Source organism: Eumetopias jubatus, unplaced genomic scaffold (assembly GCF_037043125.1).
Source record: "Eumetopias jubatus isolate StellerSeaLion01/CBP00866 unplaced genomic scaffold, mEumJub1_p1.0 scaffold_10, whole genome shotgun sequence".
NCBI lineage: Eukaryota > Metazoa > Chordata > Mammalia > Carnivora > Otariidae > Eumetopias > Eumetopias jubatus.
In genome coordinates, this window is record NW_028274816.1 from 95,161,596 (window position 1) to 95,183,599 (window position 22,004).

Genomic DNA, 22,004 nt, shown 5'->3' on the forward strand with positions numbered 1-22,004 from the left:
TGGATCTACTTTTTTAAAAAAGATTTATTTATTTTTAGAGAGAGAAGGGAGCGTAGGGGGAGGGGCAGTGGGAGGGAATCTCAAGCAGACTCCCTGCTGAGCACAGAGCCCTGACCTGGGACTTGATCTCATGATCCCGAGATCATGACCTGTGCTGAAACCAAGAGTTGGGTTCTCAACCGACTGAGCCACCCAGGTGCCCCTGGATCTGCTTTTTAAACAACTTTTTTTTTTTTAAAGATTTTATTTATTTATTTGAGAGAGAGAGAATGAGAGAGAGAGAGCATGAGAGGGGGGAGGTCAGAGAGAAGCAGACTCCCTGCTGAGCAGGGAGCCAGATGCGGGATTCCAGGATCATGACCTGAGCCGAAGGCAATTGCCCAACCAACTGAGCCACCCAGGCACCCCTTAAACAACTTTTTAAAAAAGATTTTATTTATTTATTTGAGAGAGGGAGAGAGAGCAAGAGAACACAGCAGGGGGAGCAGCAGAGAGAGAGGGAGAAGCAGGCTGCCCGCTGAGCAGAGAGCCCAACGCGGCACTCGATCCCAGGACTCTGGGATCATGACCTGAGCTGAAGTCAGATGCTTAACTGACTGAGCCACTCAGGCGCCCCTAAACAACTTTAAAATATATAAAATATAAAATTTAAAATATACTAAAATATAAAATATAACAGTGTTAACTATAGTCATTTGGTATGGTAGCTTTTTAAAGCTGTCAGTTGCATCCTGTAGGCAACCCTCTAACCCCACAGGCGTTGTCTCCGAGCTGACCCTGTAACTGAGCCTTCAGCAGGCCATTCTACCCTCCTCCAAGCCAGTTGCTGCTGGGTGGTGGGACATGTGTTAAGACCAGTGAATTCTGTGGGTGGGAGCCCCCTACAAGGGTTCCTTGGTTGGAGGCACCCTTGTGAGGAATAGATAGTGATGGAGAAGCTCTTCCGTAGATCCACAGATGATGGTGCTGGCAGAAGCACGGCAAGCAGGGAAGATAATCTGAACCTGGAATAGGCACCTCTTCCTGTGAGGACAAAGCACAGCCGTGTCCACGAGTCCCACGTAATTAACATGTTGCCAGGTGGCTGGCTGGTCCCTCCACCCTGGAAATGATGCTATGTGGGAAGGTCGGTGTTGACCTCTGTTTGCAGAAAGGGCCCTTCCTTAGCAGTGGCAGCGGCCAGATCAGCCTGTGTCGGGAAAGTCGATGTTGTGGAGTCCGTGCGTGGACACCAGCCCAGCTGCCATGGCCACTTTGCCTACGGGCTATTCAGGAAGCACTGGGATGCTTGGGGAAAGAGCCCAAGTGATATGCACAGGATAAGTCATCCTGTCTACCTCATTTATGGGCTTGTATATGGTCATTAGTGGGCATACGTGTGGAACATGAATGTCTTCACACCCTAGACGCATTCCAAAGGGTCCATCCACATCTCTCTCCCCTCCAGAATCTCCTTTTCCCCAGTTTTCCAGTCTTGTTCTTTCCAAGCCCCTGACCAGCCAGCCAACCCATCAGCCACTGCCAGTGAATGAGTGTGGATTCATACCACAGGCCGTATTCCATTCTGCACAGAGTGGACCACCACATGTTTGATCTGAGGTTCAGCCCACTGGGAAGATTTTTCCTTCACCACTGTCGTGCAGGGCCATGCTTGGGTGGGATGACGTGCCGTAGTCATCTGCTTCGGGCTGATGTCAGCATGCTGCACTGACTCAGCCAGAAACCAGGCCTACTGGTTCTTCTTCCTCCTCTGTTAACTGGTCGTAAAGAAATTGCCATGAGTCTATAGGTACAGGTAGAGGGAGAGATGGAAGAGCAGTAGGAGCTCCTGGTCACCTGCTTGTATAGTTTACTTCTGCCTTCTGGATCCTCTCAGGCCTGGACCCAGATATACCAACTGCATTTTGTAACAGAATGCTGCAAAGCTGCCGTCCACGTCATCTGGTGCCCTGTGGTCAGGTGTTTATACTGTACTCGGGCCCAGTAACAAAACAGGACCTGCTTTTCAAATGGAGAATAATTTATTGGTCGATGAGGGCATGACCTTCTCCAGTGTATCATTCTTTTGTTGGGTGTTGTCAGTACTCCTTCGAGTATCTGTGTTGGCCAGAGACACTTCTGGCTTCATTAGGTGTAGTATGTCAAAACGCCCAAAGACAGGGCAACCTTAATGGTGGCCTGGACTGCCACAGAACCCTTTCTTCCTCCAGGCCCCACCAACACCAGCAGCCTTGCAGGTTGCCCAGAGGAGCATGCCCACGGGTGATATATGCCATCTCCAAAATTCAGAAGTCCAGCCCCCCCAGGGTTGCACCTTGTTCTTCATGGTGGGGATTGCAAAGCACAACAATTTGTCTCTTACTTTGGAAGAGATGTTCTGGTATGCCCCAAGCTATTGGATCCTAAAAACTTCACAGTATGGCAGGCTTTGAAAGTCTGTGGGGTTCCTCTCCCACCCTGGGCTACTGAGCTATCTGGGGAGATTACTATGTACGGCTAATCAGTGCAATGGACCAGCATGATATTCTGTGGGTTATCAAGATAATTAAAGCCTCCTGGATTAGATTAAGATGGGAAAGATAGCTGATGGAGCCCTAAGGCAAAACGGTAAAGATCATCTATATTGACCCCTGCTTCTAAGTCTCTTTACTGATGGGTGTGGGGAAAAATATTTTTCTGCAAACAACAACAACAAAAAACAGAAACAGACTCAGAAATACAGAGAACAGTGGGGTGGTTGCCAGAGGGCTAAGGGGGTGGGAGGATGGTGAAATTGGCGAAGGGGATTAAGAACTATAAACTTCCAGGGGCACTTGGGTGGTGCAAAGTCTGTTAAGCGTCCCACTCTTGATTTCAGCTCAGGTCATGATCTCATGGTCGTGAGATCGAGCCCCGCATCAGGCTTGGCGCTGGGCGTGGAGCCTGCTTAAGACTCTCTCTCTCCCTCTACCTCTGCTGCTTCCCGCCTCTAAAAAAAAAAAGAAGTACAACCTTCCAATTATAAAATAAATATATCAGAGAGATGAAAAGTGCAGCATGGGGACAGAGCCAATAACGTAATAATGTTGTATGGTGACAGGTGGTGGCTATATTTGTGGTAGTGAGCATTGAGTAAACGCATAGAATTGTTGAACTACTATGTTGTACATCTGAAATTAATATAACATGGCATGTCAACTATACTTCAGTTTTTAAAAAAAAAGTATTCTTCTGGTGAGTAGCTGTGTATTCGATGCGTAGTGTTGCAGTTCTGATCGGCACAGCCGGCACCTGCTCCATCAGTCTCCTGGCATTCTCAAGGACCATAGGGGACTTATGCCATTCAAACAGGATGCTGTATGGGCATGGGGTGGGAATGGCTGTCCCTGCATCTTTCAGATCTTTGATGGAAGCATAATTATTGCCCTCTCTTTAGGGGTTTAGAGCTGGTTTGGGTTTGATATCTTGGTGGGGCATTGGGAATGGGGAAAGTTCTACTTGGCCATTCTTATCCTAATATCCTCACTGCGTGGGTCAGAGCACCAATGTGAGGATTCTGCCCTTTGCTAAGTGTAATATTCTGCGGCCGAAGTTATAGGGCGCCTGGGTGGCTCAGTGGGTTAAGCGTCTGCCTTCGGCTCAGGTCATGATCCCAGAGTCCTGGGATTGAGTCACATCGGGCTCCTTGCTCAGCGGGAGTCTGCTTCTCCCTCTCTCTCTGCCTGCCCCTCCCCCTGCTTGAGCTCTCTCTCTCTCTCAAAAATAAATAAATAAAATCTTGAAGAAATTTACTATTTAAAAAAAAAAGAAGTAACAAACTATGTGGCTTAAAACAACACATATTGCGGGGCGCCTGGGTGGCTCAGATGGTTAAGCATCTGCCTTCGGCTCAGGTCATGATCCCAGGGTCCTGGGATCGAGTCCCGCATCGGGCTCCCTGCTCAGTGGGGAGTCTGCTTCTCCCTCTGCCTCTCTCTCTCTCTCTCTGTCTCTCATGAATAAATAAATAAAATCTTAAAAAAACAAAACAAAACAAACACATATTGAGTCTCCGCCGAGAGTCGCCGCGGTTTCCTGCTTCAACAGTGCTTGCACGGAACCCGGCGCTCGTCCCCCACCCGGGCCGGCCGTTCAGAGCCAGCCCTCCGCCATCTCTTCGTCGCGCCCTCGGACCGCTCCAAGGCCCCCGCCGCCGCTCGCCGCCGCCTTTTCTCAGCCGCTGCCATGACGACTGCGACCCCCTCGCAGGTGCGCCAGAACTACCACCAGGACTCGGAGGCCGCCATCAACCGCCAGATCAACCTGGAGCTCTATGCCTCCTCCGTCTACCTGTCCATGTCTTACTACTTTGACCGCGATGATGTGGCTTTGAAGAACTTCGCCAAATATTTTCTTCACCAATCTCATGAGGAGAGGGAACATGCTGAGAAACTGATGAAGCTGCAGAACCAACGAGGTGGCTGAATCTTCCCTCAGGATATCAGGAAACAAGACCATGATGATTGGGAGAACGGGCTGAAGGCAACGGAGTGTGCATTACATTTGGAAAAGAGCGTGAATCAGTCACTACTGGAACTGCACAAACTGGCCACTGATAAAACTGACCCCCCATTTGTGTGACTTCATTGAGACTCATTACCTGAATGAGCAGGTGAAATCCATCAAAGAATTGGGTGACCACGTAACCAACCTGCGCAAGATGGGGGCTCCCGAATCTGGCATGGCAGAGTATCTCTTTGACAAGCACACCTTGGGAAACAGTGATAGTGAAAGCTAAGCCTTAGGCTGTCTTCCCATAGCCACAAGGGTGACTTCCCTGGTCACCAAGGCAGTGCATGCATGTTGGGGTTACCTTTACCTTTTCTATAAGTTGTACCAAAACATCTACTTAACTTCTTTCATTTGTACCATTCTTCAAATAAAGTAATTTGGTACCCAAACAAACAAACAAACAAACCCCACATATTTGTTGTCTTACGGTTTTAGAGATCAGAAGTGTGAGACGGTCTCACTGAGCTGAAATCAAGGTGTCAGTATGGCTGCGTTTCTTTCTGGAGGCTCTAGGGGAATTCCATTTCTTTCTTTCTTTCTTTTTCTAAGGGAAGATTGGTTTTCTTTCTTTCTTTATTTATTTTTAAAAGATTTTATTTTTAAGTAATCTCTACACCCAACATGGGTCTTGAACTCACAATCCTGAGATCAAGAGTTGCGTGGTCTACTGACTGAGCCAGCCAGACACCCCTGGGGAAATCCGTTTCTTGGCCTTTACATTATTTGACTTGTGGCCTCTTTATCTTCAAAGCCAGCAATGGCTGGGCAAGTCTTTCTCACGTCCTTCACGTCTGGTCACTCTGATGTTGACTCTTCTGCCTCTCACTTCCACATTTAAGGACCCTTGTGATTACATTGGGACCACATTATCTAGGATAATCTCCCTATTTGAAGGTAATCTGATTAGTGGGCTTCAGTCCATCTGCTACCTTGATTCTCCTTTGCCATGAACTGTAATATATTCCCAGGTTCTGGGGATTCAACTGTAGACAACTTTGTGGGGACTTGTATTCCGCCTACCACACTAGGTGTGTCTTCATGTATACATTCAAGGATTAGGGACATAACCACAAGACACTAGACTTGGGTCAAGATTCCACTTGCACCTGATCTCCATAAACTCTTATTCTGACCAGTAGATCACAGTGGAATTTTGGGTCTCCAGAGACATCAATTTAGAACCAATATCTAAGAACCCCTAGAAAGTCTGGGTGTTTCCTTTTCCTCAGTGCACAGCCACTCTGGTAAGTGGCCCTGAGACCCTCTAGGAGGGTTTGGGGAAAGATTCACAGTGTATACATGTGACTGCCTTGCAGACCTCTCCTCAAAAATTCTCAGCTTCTCCCTCAGTCAGTGGGACTTCGGTGTGTGAACTGGTAGATCTGAGAACTGCATAGGAAGCCATGAATCCCTATCACAGCAACGCAAGTTATGGAATTTTTCCTCCTTATATGTCAAGTGGCATCTTACTAGGTTGCATTATCTACCTAATTCCCGGGAACGCTGTGATCAGTTGGCTATCACTGGTCAGTCCAGTTTGATTCCCATTCCTTTCTGCTGTTTACGAAGAAATTGTGCCACGTGGTGTCTGACAAACACCCACCTGACCTCTACCCTTCTGGAATTTGGCTTTTCTCACTGAGATCAAGGACTCTTATTTCTTCGTAGCAACCCAGAGCTCACCTCCAGCCTACAGTGACAGTCACCACAGAGTTCCTGAAAGACAGTGGTGCCCCTGTCACAATGCATTTGTTAACATCTTGGTGAAAAGAATGTCCTCCAGGCCTTAGGGTGAAGGAAGGGAGATATGGCTGGGAATGGCCGAGAGGTCACAAGTAATTGATTCGTTTGAACATTCCTGTTCCTTTGGGCTTTCAGACTCGTTCCTCTACACTCAACATGCCAAGGATTTTTTGGCATCTCAACCTCATTAACTTTAGGTCGCTATTAAATCTAGTCTGAATTAGCCATTGTAGGAGATTATTCAGGCCAAACTCCAAAGCCTAAACCTGGGTAACTTCATGTCAAGGGAACTCAGCCCGAGGAAGCCTTGTACTTACCCTCCTTGGGCTATGGTGTATAGAATTCATTCCTGTACTTGCTCCCAAGACTCTTGATTTGAATTGGCAAGGTCCTAAAACTCTTTCTGTGTCTAGGCCATCTCCTTCTGGCTCAGGACTTGCACTTCCTCATCTGGGTTGTGTTGGGATCTAACTCTTCCTTCAGGCCTGGGAGATGGAAGAGGAGATTTGGCATCCCCTTTGTGAAGCAGCTGTCCTGGGTGCAGTCAGTGAGGGGCTCTGAGGCAGGGAAAAACAGTTCCCCCAGACAGGGAAGGGACCACCTGCTCTGACAGGGGAGGTTCAGGGGAATCTGAGAGTTCAAGGTTCTCTGCTGCATGTACAGTGAGGCCCTGGGCTCAGGCTTCAGCCACACCTACTACTCTGCAAGGACAGATGGCGAGGGCTTCCTCAAAGCTGCCACCAAGCCTCCTTTCTCACTGACCACTGCAATCTTAGTGTGACATCACGGCTTTCGATTTTTCCTTTTCCCGGTGTGTCCTCTCCAGGGCTGCCAGAAGAAACCAAGTGACCATAATCGGTGAAACGACCAGAACTGCTATAGTAACTAAGGGCCCAAGTCACTCCAAATCCTAATGCCTTATCCTCCGCCTGCCCTTCATCCCATGCTACCACCGACAAGTTGAGTGATCACAATGCCACGGATTTCACGTGACCCATCCCATGCCCACCACTCCCCAGGAGTTCAAGGAGGTTGTGGTTGCTCTCCTCAAATAAATGAGCAATCTAATCTCAGGATTCCATCTCGAGGGGCTGCCCTTGGTACTGGGCCACCCCTGGTCCCTATTACCAGCAGGGAACAGGTGCACATTCAAACTGGGCAATTTGAGGAGAGTTTAATGAGAAGTAGGTGAGAAAAACAGCAAGGAATAACACAGAACGCCGAAGCTGGAAATAGTGGAATGCTTTCTTTGCCATGCCTGGGCCTAAAAGGGGAAGGGTAGGAGTGCTCACTGAAATCCAGGGATGGAAAGGCCATGACCTTCGCGCAAGGGATGTAGCTGCCCAGTGGCAAGCTCTCAGGCTGCTGGAATAATCAGCGCCCCACCTGTGCACTCCTCCCTTCCTCCTGTCTTCTTTTGGCTCCCCCATTGGCTGAGCCTATCAGAAGCGAGGGTGAGAAGGCCCTTTAATGTGGTCCTTAGAGGACAACCTCCAAGGACAGAGAGCAGGATGAGGAAAGGTGAAAAATGGATTTGGAGGGGCAAATGTCCAGCAAGGCTATTATTATAATTTTGATGTTTAACAATCCTTGAATTCCAGAGATAAATCTTACTTGATCATTTTTTAAATTTTTAATGTTTATTTATTTTTTATTAATATTTTATTTATTTATTTGACAGAGAGAGACACAGCAAGAGAGGGAACACAAGCAGGGGGAGTGGGAGAGGGGGAAGCAGGCTTCCCGCGGAGCAGGGAGCCCGATGTGGGGCTCGATCCCAGGACACTGAGATCATGACCTGAGCCGAAGGCAGCCGCTTAACCGACTGAGCCACCCAGGCGCCCCTAATTTTTATTTTTTTTAAAGATTTTATTTATTTATTTGAGAGAATGAACAGGGAGAGGGGCAAAGGGAGAGGCCGATTCCCCACTGAGCAGGGAGCCCGATGCGGGGCTCCATCCCAGGACCCTGGGATCATGACCTGAACTGAAGGCAGACCCCTTAACTGACTGAGCCACCCAGGCGCCTGCCCCTTGATTATTTTAATTTCATTTTTATTCCCTGATAAATCCGTTTGGCAAATATATTGTTAAGATGCTTAGATCTGTTATTATTTTCTAGCCAATTAAAGGAAGGGTTTCCCCAGTTACAATTAGTTTTGGAAGCAATGTCCTTGTGCTGATGATCCTTTGTGAGGTGATGGAGTTTGCCCTAATGTTCTTGTCCTTGGTGTCTGTTCCCCCCACCCCACAATACCAGGAGACTGTTTCCCCACTCTTTTCCAGAAGTCTATGCCACTCAGTTCTAGTCTTATAAGTCAGTGGAGCCTAACTTTTGCACATGATAATACAGAGGGAAAGTCATACTTTTGATTTTTTTTAGAAGTGACATCTATGCCGAATGTGGGCCTCGAACTCAAGACCCCAAGATCAAGAGTCACATGCTCCACTGACTGAGCCAACCAGGCACCCCTGGAAAGTCATACTTTTTTTAAAAAAAAATATTTTATTTATTTGAGAGAGAGAGAGCAAGCAGGAGGGGAGCAGGGGGGAGGAGCAGAGGGAGAGGGAGACGCAGGCTCCCCGCTGAGCAGGGAGCCCAATGCGGGGCTCGATCCCAGGACCCCGGGATCATGCCCTGAACCGAAGGCAGACACTTAACTGCCTGAGCCACCCAGGCACCCCAGCAAGTCAGACTTTTGCATGGTACACTGGGGTAACGAAGCCGGAACCCGGCTGCTTGGGGCGGGAGACACCTGCCACGCCAGGCCTCCCTGGCTGCCCAACAGGGTTTCAGACTCACCTGTCATCCCTTTGCCCCTCCATGTGGCTCTTATGACTACAGTCTGGTCTATGTACTGTGGGGAGAAATGATGTGTCCCCCCCACCCCCAGGCGGTTCCCTTAGGAAAGGTGTGCCTTCCCCTCTGCTTTATTCCCTTTCTGCTGCCGGGAATGTGCACACAGTGGGCTTGAGCCACCTTGAACCGTAGCCTCGGGAAGGGGAGCAACAAGACAGAAAGAACTGGAATCCCCGACCACCAGAGAGTCGGAAACTTTGCTTGTTTAAGCCACTGTTACTTTGGCTTCTATTTAATCTACCCTGTCCGTATATATCAACCTAACTTTATTATTTAAAACATTTTTTTGCATGACGGTTATTTTTTAAAATCACAAGTAACGAAAAGCAGGCATGGGTGAGGCGTGGACCCAAAGCAGGCAGGCTGCAGCTCTGAGGCACTTATGACAGCGCACAGAGTTGTAGAAAAGCCTGGACGCTGGAGTCAGACAGTCCTAGGTTCAAATCTGATTCAGCTAATCACTGCCTGTGGTCCCTCATGGGCCTCAGTTTTCTTATCTGTAAAATGCCATGAGGTTTCGAGGAGCCACGATTCCTCAATCTTCCAGCAGCGTCCCGCGGGGCCTGAGCCCGGCTTTGACAAGCAGGCACTGCCCTCTGTCCCTAGGGTGGCCTTGTGTCTCCCTCTCTGCCTCCCTGTCACTGCCCCCCCCCCCCCCCGTTCTGCTGCCCTGTCCTTTCTTTCACAGAAGTTCTGGGTTGCTCCCGCCCGAAGCAGGACTCCTGGGACCACCAGTGCGTTTTGCCCAGAGGGGCCTTCAGGAGACCCGCAGCAATCCCTGGCCAACCTGTTATTTCTTCGCCCTCCTTCTACCAAGATGCTCCTTCAGCCCACCAAGAGATTCTTTCTCTCTTCACGGGGCTGTCGGCGGCCGAGAACCCCCAGGGGCAGTTGTGACTAGGTCCGACTTGATGACCTACCTCTACCTTCTCTCTCTCCCTCCCCCAGGGAAGGTGCCCCGGGCCCCACAGCCAGTAGTGAGGCTCAGCCAGCAGGGGGAGGGCGCCTAGCCAGGACCGTCCTGGGCCTTTGACACATCAGATCTTGAAGGAAGGTCGCCCCCTCTTCTTCATCTTGGGGTTTGCCGTACATGTGTAATACCTCCTTGGAGAAGGTATGGGAGGAAAAAAGAAGAGAGGAAAAGAAAACAAGAACCTAAACACCACTCACTCCCTGAGATAGCAGAGGCCTCGGCACTTCCTGTGGTGGCCTCACTTCTCAGGCATGGGTTCCGCCCTGGCTCCGAAGGTCCCAGATCACCTCACTCCTCCTGGAGAACTCGACCTTTAGTGCAATCACATGAAGGTGAACAGTGTCTGGTGGCTTGATGGGACAGACTTGTCAGGCCTTCCTGCCTTTGGATGCATACCATTCCTGAGAGCTGAGCTGGGCCCCTGAGGATGAGAAGGACCCTTCAGACTTCCTGAGTGTCTCCACACTCAGACTCTTGGGGTTTGTGGTCTGAGACTCTGGCATGGCTATTGTGTTCTACAGAGCATGCCCTCTGGGTCCCAGCAGAACTTTGTGCAAACCACCTCTAACCAAACTGACCGAGAGGGTCTGAAAGGCCCTTGACCTTGCTGCCTTTAGCAGAGAATGAGTGACTGGCTGGGTGGACCTGGCAGAGCATGAGGGGAACTGCCTGTCTGGGGCAGTGGGGACGGGGGGGGGGGACCCTCTGCCCTCCATTCTGGCACCTTGGAGCTCCTTCCATGTGTATTCAGACATCTCTCAGCCGCTCAGTATCACTAAAGGCCGACATACGTCACCATATTCTCCTCCTCCTCCCACTTACAGTTGAGGAAACTGAGCCTCAGTGAGGTCAAGTGACTGCCCCACCAGCACACGGGGCTAGGATTGGAACTCAGAGCCTGTTGACTCCAGGGCCGTTCTGCCTCCTCACAGTTGCGTAAGGTGTTGGCGAAGTCAGGAAACACAGGACAAACTCTTTTCTTTTAAAATCGCCTGGTTGAGGTCATGTTAGTCAGGTTTCTCTGCTATAAAGTGCCTCTTTTCTCCCACTTTCCAGCTGTGATTTTTGGGAAGGAAGTCACAATGCACACCCCATGGGTAAGGAAGGGCCAGGGACCAGGGAGCCTTGAGGGTGGAGTATGCACATAGATTATTTGGAATTTTTCTGCATGGGAGATTTCTATTTTGTCCTCCTTTGTTTATTTATTCAACTACTTATTTTTTAAAGTTATGCTACTTACATTTTCATTACATGATTTCAGATGAAGTACCTTTAAATTGAAATTATTGGGTCTAACTGTGAAGCTGGAAAAAAAAAGTACAATAAATGTACCACAGAATGTCCAGAAGTTCTGGAAACACAGGGAAACTTGTGTACTTACTGTGTATTTTCCACATTAGTAATTAGATTCATTGTTTGTTTGTTTTTTAAGATTTTATTTATTTATTTGTCAGAGAACACAAGCAGGGGGGGCAGCAGAGGGAAAGGGAGAGGGAGAAGCAGACTCCCTGTTGAGTAAGGAGCCCGATGTGGGACTCGATCCCAGGACCCTGGGATCATGACCTGAGCTGAAGGCAGACGCTTAACAGACTGAGCCACCCAGGCGCCCCAGATTTATAGTTTAAATGTAGAGGCATTTGGGGGTGCCTCAGTGGCTCAGTCAGTTAAGCGTCCAACTCTTGATTTGGGGTTCGTTTGTGATCTTGGGGTCATGAGATCGGGCCCCATGTCAGGCTCCACACTCAGTGCGGAGTCTGCTTGACATTGTCTCTCTCTCTCTCCTTCTGCCCCTCCCCCAGCACGTACACGTGCGTATGTGCACACTCTCTCTCTCTCTCTCACATAAATAAATAAACAAAACCTTAAAAAAAATGTAGAGGCATTTTATGTGGAAAGGTGTTGGAAGGCTGACTCCCCCAAAAATGATGCATGTTATTTGAAAGTGTTCCTAGACCTACTGCTTAAACCTAAGTTTATCCTGGTCCCCTGAGCGGTGTCTCCCACAGCGATGGCCAAGTCTGTCCTGCCTGTGAGCAGCCTCTTCCCCTCAGCTCTGCTCCTTTGTGGATACTAGGACCCAGGTCCCACAGGCTGAGGCAGGGAAGGGCCCGGCAGCCACCTCATTTGACGAAAAAAATGGAAGCTCTAGGGAGAGCTTGTGGCTGGCTTCAGACATAGGATGGCTTTGCTGAGTGGGAAGCAGCCAGTATCTTGAGCAGGATTCCTTTCCTGGTGGATAGTTCTATGCCTCCCAGGTACCCATTCCCTGTCCTGGCAACTGTTTCCAGCATGGGCATGGGACCTAAGCAGGCCCAGTCAATGAGAATCTCTGTAAGTGTGCATTCCAGAAATTTCCAGCTTGACCTTGGGGGAAGGAGATGTGAGAAGGGGATCTCCAGCAACTCAGTCAGAATTGGGCTCCCCTCCCCCCACCAACACCACGATTCTGGGAATAGGGTGATCAGCCCTCCTGGTTTTCCGGGGACTGTCCTAGTTTTAAAAACCCAAAGTCCTATGTTATGGGAAAACCCTCACTCTCAGGCAAATCAGGAGGGCTGTTCACTCTACCAGGGAGAATGGTTTCTTTGCTTTCCACATCCAGCCTCTAGAAAGGAAAAAATGAGTTTGGAGCAGGGGCAGGGGAAATTGCAGCAGGGAAGGGCTCAAGCCAGCCAAAAGGGGACTCCTCCCCGGGGGGAGTGTCTGGCAGAGCACTGAACAGTGTGGATGCCTGCTTGGGGCTCACCTTCAGGCCATCCTCAAGGTTACTCCATCTCTTCCATCAGGGAAGACCCCTTAGTCTTAGTTTACAGGAAGTACATAGAAGGATATAGATACATACAAATTGACATGACAAGATGTTCATGATCCATTACTTAAGCAAAAAAAGCAGGTTGAAGAATGCTTTGTACCATATGAGCTCTTTCTTGTAAATAAAGAAGTTATACGCTGCCTGCCAGGGTGGTACCTCCTGCTATCTTCAACCTCTTATCAAAGACAAGCTTAAAGATGCTTGTTTTGGTTTTCAGAGAGGAGGAAGAAAATACCACAGCTTTTATTATAATAATCATAATGCTCATAATAACATTCCAAGCTTTGAGTTGCTCGCTGCATTTCCCCGTAAACAGAAGGCCCGGAGCTTGTCTGGAGATTGCTGTGGTCACACAGTGTGTTGGGAGAATTTTCTTGCTTTTTCTGTTCTTCTGGGAACTTGAATTGATGCATCTGCCCATTTCCATGCTGAGCACTGTGTTTGTAGTTATTAAACAGCCGGGTTGCTTTTCATCAAAAGTTTCCTGGCATGGGTTTTATGACATTCATGCCCTTTGGCCAAAATGCAGAGGCCAAATTTTTGAGCCCACCAAGGCAGAGCTACTGTGGAGAGTCTGTAGGAACTATTTCTCTCTATTCCGGCCGCAAAGTAAGATTTCAGGCCACAGCCTCCGTGATCTGGAAGCTGGATCACCTTGACAGAGCTGGGAGATCCCTCTGCTGGGTGCCTGAGTGTGAGGTCCCAGGGCTGAGGCAGGCTCAGCTTGCTTCCTCATCCACTCCCGGGGAAGGTACAGAAAGCAGGTTTCCTAGAGACCTCTGGCACTGGCCTTCTGGACCATTGTAACTTCTGATCTCAAATCAAGAAGACGAGATTGGTAAAATGGTTTGCTAAAAAGCTGCTCTCTATGACAGCTCCTGCAGAGCCTCAAAGCCGGGTGCTCTCTCCTCTCTCTCCAGCACTGAGTTAGTCCTCCCTGTGGTGGCAGACACAGCACCAGGACCTGCTGCCCCGCTTCCTCACCCACATCATTCCCAGGGAGATGCCAGCACAGGAGCAGGTTAATCTTGTAGCCCACCTGACATGGCTGTGGGCTTGGCATGACCGTTGCCTCTCCTTCAGCATCCAGTCACCCAAGCTGGGAATCCCAAAGGAGGAAACACCTGTTCGCCCTGTCTTAGGGATGGGCTGTGAATTCCCCGAGATATAGAGTGAGTCACTGTGAGACTGTGGAGCGGAATTTACTCATCCCCCAGGAATGGACCCTTGGAAGGCTCCAGAATGACTCGCCTCAAGTGTTCTGTCTCAGGCACAGGGCATTTTCCCCCTGAACCATGTCTGCAGTCACTTCCTCTCTGGACACATCCTGTTTCTGGGAGCAGGCGACTTGCCAGGCAGATCGTAGCCTCTGCTGTTGGGAGCAGACGGGCGGAGACATCCTTCCTCTAATTTCTAGTACCTCATCCCATCTTCCTTCCCAGTCAGAGATATCAATCAGCATCTCCGCTTTTCCCAGGTCCCTGCACGCCAGGAAGGGAGCGTACAGAAGGAGCATGTTTCTATTGGCAACTCCAACTTACTGGAGGTGCTTAGAAACCACTGCTGATTTGTGACCAGCTTCTCAGGCACAGGTAATCAGCAAAGGATCTAGGGCTACGATTCCATTCACTCATTCACACAATAAATATTTGTGGAGTACCTACTGTGTGCCAAGCCTCATTCTAGATGCTGGGCTATGGAGGTAAATGAAACGTAAAAAAATCAATATCCTCATAGCAGTTACGTTCCACTGGGAGGGACAGGTGATAAACAAGATAAAAATTATGGCATGTGAGATAGTGATAAATGCTAAGCGGAGGAAACAAAGCTGGGAAAGCAAATACGACATGTTGGGTACGGAGGGAAGTGTGAAATGTCCAACAAGGTGGCTGGAGAAGTCCTTGCTGAGAAAGGGAATCCTGAAATAAGACTTGAAGGAGGCAAGGGAGACAGCAGTGGGGGCAAGAGCATTGTAGGCAGAGGGAACAGCAAGTGCAAAGGCCCTGAGGTGGGAGTGTGCCTGGACTGCCTGGTGAACAGGGGAAAGACCAGTGTGGCCCGAGAGGAGTGAGAAGGGGAGAGGCACAGGGGTTGAAGTCAGCTAAAGGGAGCCGTTCCACACTGCTGCCTGTGAGTGGTGGTGTGGACTTTGGTATTCACCCTGTGTTACAGGAAGCCACAGGAGAGTTTTACTAGTGAAGTGACAGGATCTAATTTATGTTCTAACAGGATTCTCTTTTGAAGTTGCATGAATAGTAGCCTGAAGAAGGTGAGGGCAGGATGTGGAAGGCGGGAGACCACTGAGGAGGGAACTGCACGAGTCTAGGGAAGAGATAAGGGTGGCCTAGACAGGTAGTGGTTGGGGGTGTGGTGAGCAGGGACTCTGGAATATTCTGAAGACAGAGCTCACAGGATATGCTGATAGACAGGATATGGGGTGTAAAAAAATATAAGAAAACAAAAGGACACCACCGATGTTTTCGGCCCAAGTAACTGGAACAATGAAGCTGCTATTAATTAAGAAAGGGAAGCCTGTGGGAGGAGCTGGTCCAGGGCAGAATATCAGGAGCTGGGTTTGGGATGAAAGTTTGAGATGCCCACTGGATATCCATGTGACATCAAATAGGCTTTGGAGACATATAATCTTTAAAAATTTCTAGTATGTGGATCCTTTAAAGATGTAGGTCAGATTAAACCTTCAAATGATTTCCCTTTTCATTCAGATTAAAAAGCAGAGTTTGAAGATTGCTTGGTAATACCCATCAACGCAAAAACTATGCCCAGTAATCCCACCCCCCAATATTTACTCAACTGAAATGCCTACTTATGTGTTCTAAAAGACACAAATGAAGTGCTCATAGCAGTATTATTTGAAATAGCCCCCAAATTGGAAACAGTCCAGATGTTGATCAATGGTAGAATGGAGAGACAAATTGTGGTATATACATACTAGTGCAATACCACCCACTAATGAAAAAAATGAACCATGACCATGCGTAGTAACATGGACAAATGCACACATATAATATTGAGCAAATAAAGCCAGACACCGAAGGGCAATGCTGTATGATTCCATTTGCGTGAAGTTCAAAGCCAGGCAAAATGAATCTACAGTAACCAAAGTTGAAATAATGGTCATCTTTGGGAGGATAGGGACAGAGGGGACATGAGAGAGGCTTTAGGGCTGCTGGCAATGTTCTTTTTTGAAAAGATGTTATTTATTTGAGAAAGAGAGAGAAGGAGAGAGAGCGGGGGGGGGGGTGGGCAACAGAAGGAGAGGGACAAGCCGGCTCCTGGGTGCAGAGCCCGATGCGGGGCTCGATCCCACAACCCTGAGATCAGGGCCTGAGCCTAAATCACGAGTAAGACCTTCAACCGACTGAGCCCCGCAAGGGCACCACTGGCAATATTCTACCACTCAGTCAGGAGGGGGGTTTAAATGGGTGGGTCCAGTTGGTGAAAATTCACTGAGTTGTGCATTTATGATTTGTGTATTTTTCTCTACGTGTGTTATACTTTCATAAAAATCTTATGCCAAGTCCTCATCAGAAAGGCCCCATGTGATAACGGCACGCCCTCTGCCACACCCCCATTGCTGGATGCACCCCAACTCTGCTCATTCCACTCCTATGACACCGTACCAGTTATGGGTCACTGATACACCATTGTTGGCTGTTCTTGCCTTGAGGATTTTGTGCTTACAGTTCTCTCTGCTCCCAGATATCCACGTAGCTCACTCCCTCACCTAATGCAAGTCTCTGCTTGAACGTCCTTTTATCAGGGAAATCTCCTCTGATGAACCTATGGGAAATAATATCCTCCACCACTCTGGTCCCCTTGCTCTTCGTTATCTTGTCCAAATAAGTATCACTGTTTTACATATTATGTGCTTAGTTCATTGACTTATTGTCTGTGTCTCTTACTAGAATCTGAGGTCCATGAGAATAGATACTTTGTTTACTGTTGTATCTCTGGTGTCTGAATTGGGGCCTGGCACATAGTAGGTGCTCTGTAAATATTTACTGAAGGAATGAATGCAATAGACAGCAGCAAATAAGACAGACATTCTTTTTTTTTTTTTTAAAGATTTTATTTATTTATTTGACACAGAGAGAGAGAGAGACAGCGAGAGAGGGAACACAAGCAGGGGGAGGGGGAGAGGGAGAAGCAGGCTTCCCGCCGAGCAGGGAGCCCGGTGCGGGGCGATCCCAGGACCCTGGGAGCATGATCTGAGCTGAAGGCAAACGCTTAACAACTGAACCACCCAGGCGCCCCAAGACAGACATTATTCTTGTTCTCATGGAGAAAAGAGTGGCTTAGATCTTTAAAAGGAGTATAAATAGTCTAGCTAGCTCTGAGGCAGGAGTTGGGTTTATTTGTATTTTCGTAGGGTGTAGGACAGGGACTGACCTATAGAAGGAATTTTCAGCAAGTGATTATTGTGGTCTTTTTTCTTTTAAGATTTCATTTATTTATTTGAGAGAGAGACAGAAAGAGCAGGGGGAGGAGCAGAGAGGGAGGGACAAGCAGACAAGCCTGGAGCGAGACTGGGGGGGGGCGCGGGGGGGCGGGGGGCTGGATCCTGCGACCTCCAGGCCACAACCCGAGCTGAAACTAAGAGTGGGAGGCCACCTGACTGAGCCACCCAGGTGCCCTATTGTGGTCTTTAAAGCTACATTTCTTTTTTTTTTAAATAATTTTTATTGTTATGTTAATCACCATACATTACATCATTTGTTCTTGATGTAGTGTTCCATGATTCATTGTTTGTGCATAACACCCAGTGCTCCACGCAGAATGTGCCCTCTTTAATACCCATCACCAGGCTAACCCATCCCCCTACCCCCCTCCCCTCTAGAACCCTCAGTTTGTTTTTCAGAGTCCATCTTCTCTCATGGTTCCTCTCCCCCTCCGACTTACTCCCCTTCATTCTTCCCCTCCTGCTATCTTCTTCTTCTTTTTTTTTTCTTAACATATATTGCATTATTTGTTTCAGAGGTACAGATCTGTGATTCATCAGTCTTGTACAATTCACAGCGCTCACCATAGCACGTACCCTCCCCAATGTCTATCACCCAGCCACCCTATCCCTCCCACCCCCCACCACTCCAGCAACCCTCAGTTTGTTTCCTGAGATTAAGAATTCCTCATATCAGTGAGGTCATATGATACAGGTCTTTCTCTGATTGACTTATTTCACTCAGCATAACACCCTCCAGTTCCATCCACGTCGTTGCAAATGGCAAGATCTCATTCCTTTTGATGGCTGCATAATATTCCATTGTGTATATACACCACATCTTCTTTATCCATTCATCTGTCGATGGACATCTTGGCTCTTTCCACAGTTTGGCTATTGTGGACATTGCTGCTATAAACATTGGGGTGCACGTACCCCTTCGGATCCCTACATTTGTATCTTTGTGGTAAATACCCAGTAGTGCAATTGCTGGATCGTATGGTAGCTCTATTTTCAACTGTTTGAGGAACCTCCATACTGTTTTCCAGAGGGGTTGCACCAGCTTGCATTCCCACCAACAGTGTAGGAGGGTTCCCCTTTCTCCGCATCCCCGCCAACATCTGTCGTTTCCTGACTTGTTAATTTTAGCCATTCTGACTGGTGTGAGGTGGTATCTCATTGAGGTTTTGATTTGGATTTCCCTGATGCCGAGCGATGTTGAGCACTTTTTCTTTTCTTTTCTTTTTTCTTAAAGATTTTATTTATTTATTTGAGAGCGAGAGAATGAGAGATACAGAGCACGAGAAGGAAGAGGGTCAGAGGGAGAAGCAGACTCCCTGCTGAGCGGGGAGCCCAATGCGGGACTCGATCCCGGGACTCCAGGATCATGACCTGAGCCGAAGGCAGTCGCTTAACCAACTGAGCCACCCAGGCGCCCTGAGCACTTTTTCATGTGTCTGTTGGCCATTTGGATGTCTTCTTTGGAAAAATGTCGTTCATGTCTTCTGCCCATTTCTTGATTGGATTATTTGTTCTTTGGGTGTGGAGTTTGATAAGTTCTTTATAGATTTTGGGTACTAGCCCTTTATCTGATATGTCATTTGCAAATATTTTCTCCCATTCTGTCGGTTGTCTTTTGGTTTTGTTGACTGTTTCTTTTGCTGTGCAAAAGCTTTTTATCTTGATGAAATCCCAATAGCTCATTTTTGCCCTGGCTTCCCTTGCCTTTGGCGATGTTTCTAGGAAGAAGTTGCTGTGGCTGAGGTCGAAGAGGTTGCTGCCTGTGTTCTCCTTTAGGATTTTGATGGACTCCTGTCTCACGTTTAGGTCTTTCAACCATTTGGAGTCTATTTTTGTGTGTGGTGTAAGGAAATGGTCCAGTTTCATTCTTCTGCATGTGGCTGTCCAATTTTCCCAAAACCATTTGTTGAAGAGACTGTCTTTTTTCCATTGGACATTCTTTCCTGCTTTGTCAAAGATGAGTTGACCATAGAGTTGAGGGTCCATTTCTGGGCTCTCTATTCTGTTCCATTGATCTATGTGTCTGTTTTTATGCCAGTACCATACTGTCTTGATGATGACAGCTTTGTAATAGAGCTGGAAGTCCGGAATTGTGATGCCGCCCGCTTTGCTTTAAAGCTACATTTCTGAGCTTAGAAATTTACTCTGTCAAAGAAAGAATGAAGACAATTAATTAAATGAATGAACAAATGAACGAATGAATGAATGAATATTTTCAAACCCATGTGCTTCCAAGCCTTAGAAAAGAGACTGGATTCAAACCTACCAGCAAGTTCTTGAAATCAGGTGTGTGTGTGTGTGTGTGTGTGTGTGTGTGTGTGTGTGTCCCCCTCCTGAGTAGATGTAACTGCCAACATCATCAATTTATTGGAGCTCACTCAATTGTACCACATTTCTACATCTTGACAAGACCATTGCATTCTGAGCAGCATCTCTAGGGTATCAGAGTTCCCAGTGTATGGAGACTGGATTTGCCTTGCTGAGTAGGAGTGAGGCAGGGCAACAAAGGGCTCTAGATGAGAACTGAAGGCAGGGCTCCAGATCTGGGAAGGAACACGCATACTGGGGGAGGGGACCAAGGAGGACACGTCACTAGTTCTATAGGAAACAGCTGCCCAAGGATATACCTGGGCTGGTGTTCCAGCTGGGAGTTTCACACCCATTCATACCTTTACCAATGGTCATCCCTGCCCTGTTCTTAAAGTGATCTGAGGGTTTCGCCAAAGCTTGCATTAAGCTGCACCTGTAGGTGCCCAGCTATGAACCTGGAGTGTTGGTCTCCTGGGTGCATGAGAGGATCACAGGATTCAAAGGGTTACATGCTTGGTAATAACCCTCCTTCTGCCTGTTGGGTCTTTTATCCCACCAGTTCACATACCTTTTCAAACAGTAATTAACCTCCCCACAGCCTCAAGTGGAAGCTGGATATGTTAAACACAGTGTTCCTTGTTTAGTTGTGAGAAAAGAGGCAAGAGCACTTCTAAGTGTCTTGGCTTGAGGGCACACACAGTGAGTCAGCGATGTCTCCCAGGAGGGGAGTCTGGAGTCCTGTCCACAAGTGACATGTTTTACTTTAATCACCACCCCACCCAGCGCCTTCTGGTCGCTTCCTTCACAATTCTGTGGTGTCTGTTACCATTCCTCCAGCAGCACGCCCTCTCCCAGCACGCCCTCTCCCAAAAACGTGTTAAGAGTTTTTCAGCTGTGAGATCTTCTGCTTCCTTTTTTTTTTTTTGTCTTTGTAGGTTTGTAATCTTTTTATTTCTTTACTGTCATTTAGTGAGGTCTCCCGAGACAGAAGAGCAAAACCCAGTTGGACAATCTGCCATGATTAAAAAGTAAATGTGAAAATTACACTTGATACCACCACTTTACAGAAAATCCAGGGGAAAAAAGGTGGGGGAAATCTCTCGTCTCTTACCCCAACGAAACCATGTTAAGATTCTGGTGTACTGCCCATGTGATTCTTTGCTATGCATGTTTTCAGACTGTGGTCATCTTCTTGGTTTGCATAAAGTTTATATCCTTCCTTTTTCACTTGATATTTGCATCAGAAGCATTTCCCCCGCGTTTTGACATAATCTGTATAATCATTGCTTTAAAGGTTGTACACTATTCCATCGGGGAGATTTACAAGAATACAGTTTAGCCAGAATACTATTATTGGTCTCTGTTGCCAAATATTTAAAATGTTTCTGGTATTGATTCATAAATGTAGTCGGGAGGGGCAATCAAGTAGGGTGTCTACACCTAGTATTTCTTTTTAACTAGAAAAACCTATCATTTGAGTGTTGCCAGGAAAAGTTATTATAAGGGTATATAAATTAATGGGAAAATATAGATAACTAACAAAAATAGTGTTGGGGACAACTGAGTAGCCCTCTGGGGTGGGGGAAGGGGAAAACTTGGATCCATTTCTTTAACTAGGATAAACTCCAAACACACCAAATATTTAGATGTCAAGAAAGAAAGAGAGAAAGAAAGAAACTATAAAAGTCCTTGAAAAATCCATTGGAGAATTTTTTATTATTTTGTAAGGGGAAATTTTGTCCAAGTATGAAATGAAGTCCAGAATCCATAAAATAAAAAATGGATAAATACGATTATATAAAAATCTAATTTCTTCATGGCAGAGACCATTATATATGCAGTCAAAAGACAAATGACAAACTGGGAAGTATATTTTTAATTCTGAATATAGAAAAGAATAATTTCCCTAATATATTAAGAGTTCCCACAAACTGGTAAGGAAACAGGCCAATAATCTAATGGAAAAATGGGCAAAGACCATGTACAGACAATTCACAGAAAGGAAACACAAATCATTCTTAAATATATGAAAAAATGTTCACTTTCTCTCATCATAGGACCAATTCATAGAAAAACTACCCGAATCATAACAGTCTTGATTTTTCTGTTTGGGAGATGCTGAAAATGCAGTTCAGCTTAACGATGAAGAGCCTGAACTCATTATTAGATGAGTTACTATGGAGAGTGAATTGGTAATCCCTACTATGGTTACCGTTTAATTCATTGATTTATCATGAGCAATGATGCCCCTTTGTGATATTGTGATTTATAATGAGAAATACGCATTTGGGGGTGGC

The 22,004-nt window shown here is 47.3% G+C and overlaps 1 pseudogene; it reads left to right on the top strand.

The window, feature by feature from the left end:
- Nucleotides 1-4,051: 4,051 nt before the first annotated feature.
- Nucleotides 4,052-4,860, top strand: LOC114196764 (ferritin heavy chain pseudogene; annotated as a pseudogene).
- The last annotated feature ends 17,144 nt before the right edge of the window (nucleotides 4,861-22,004 follow it).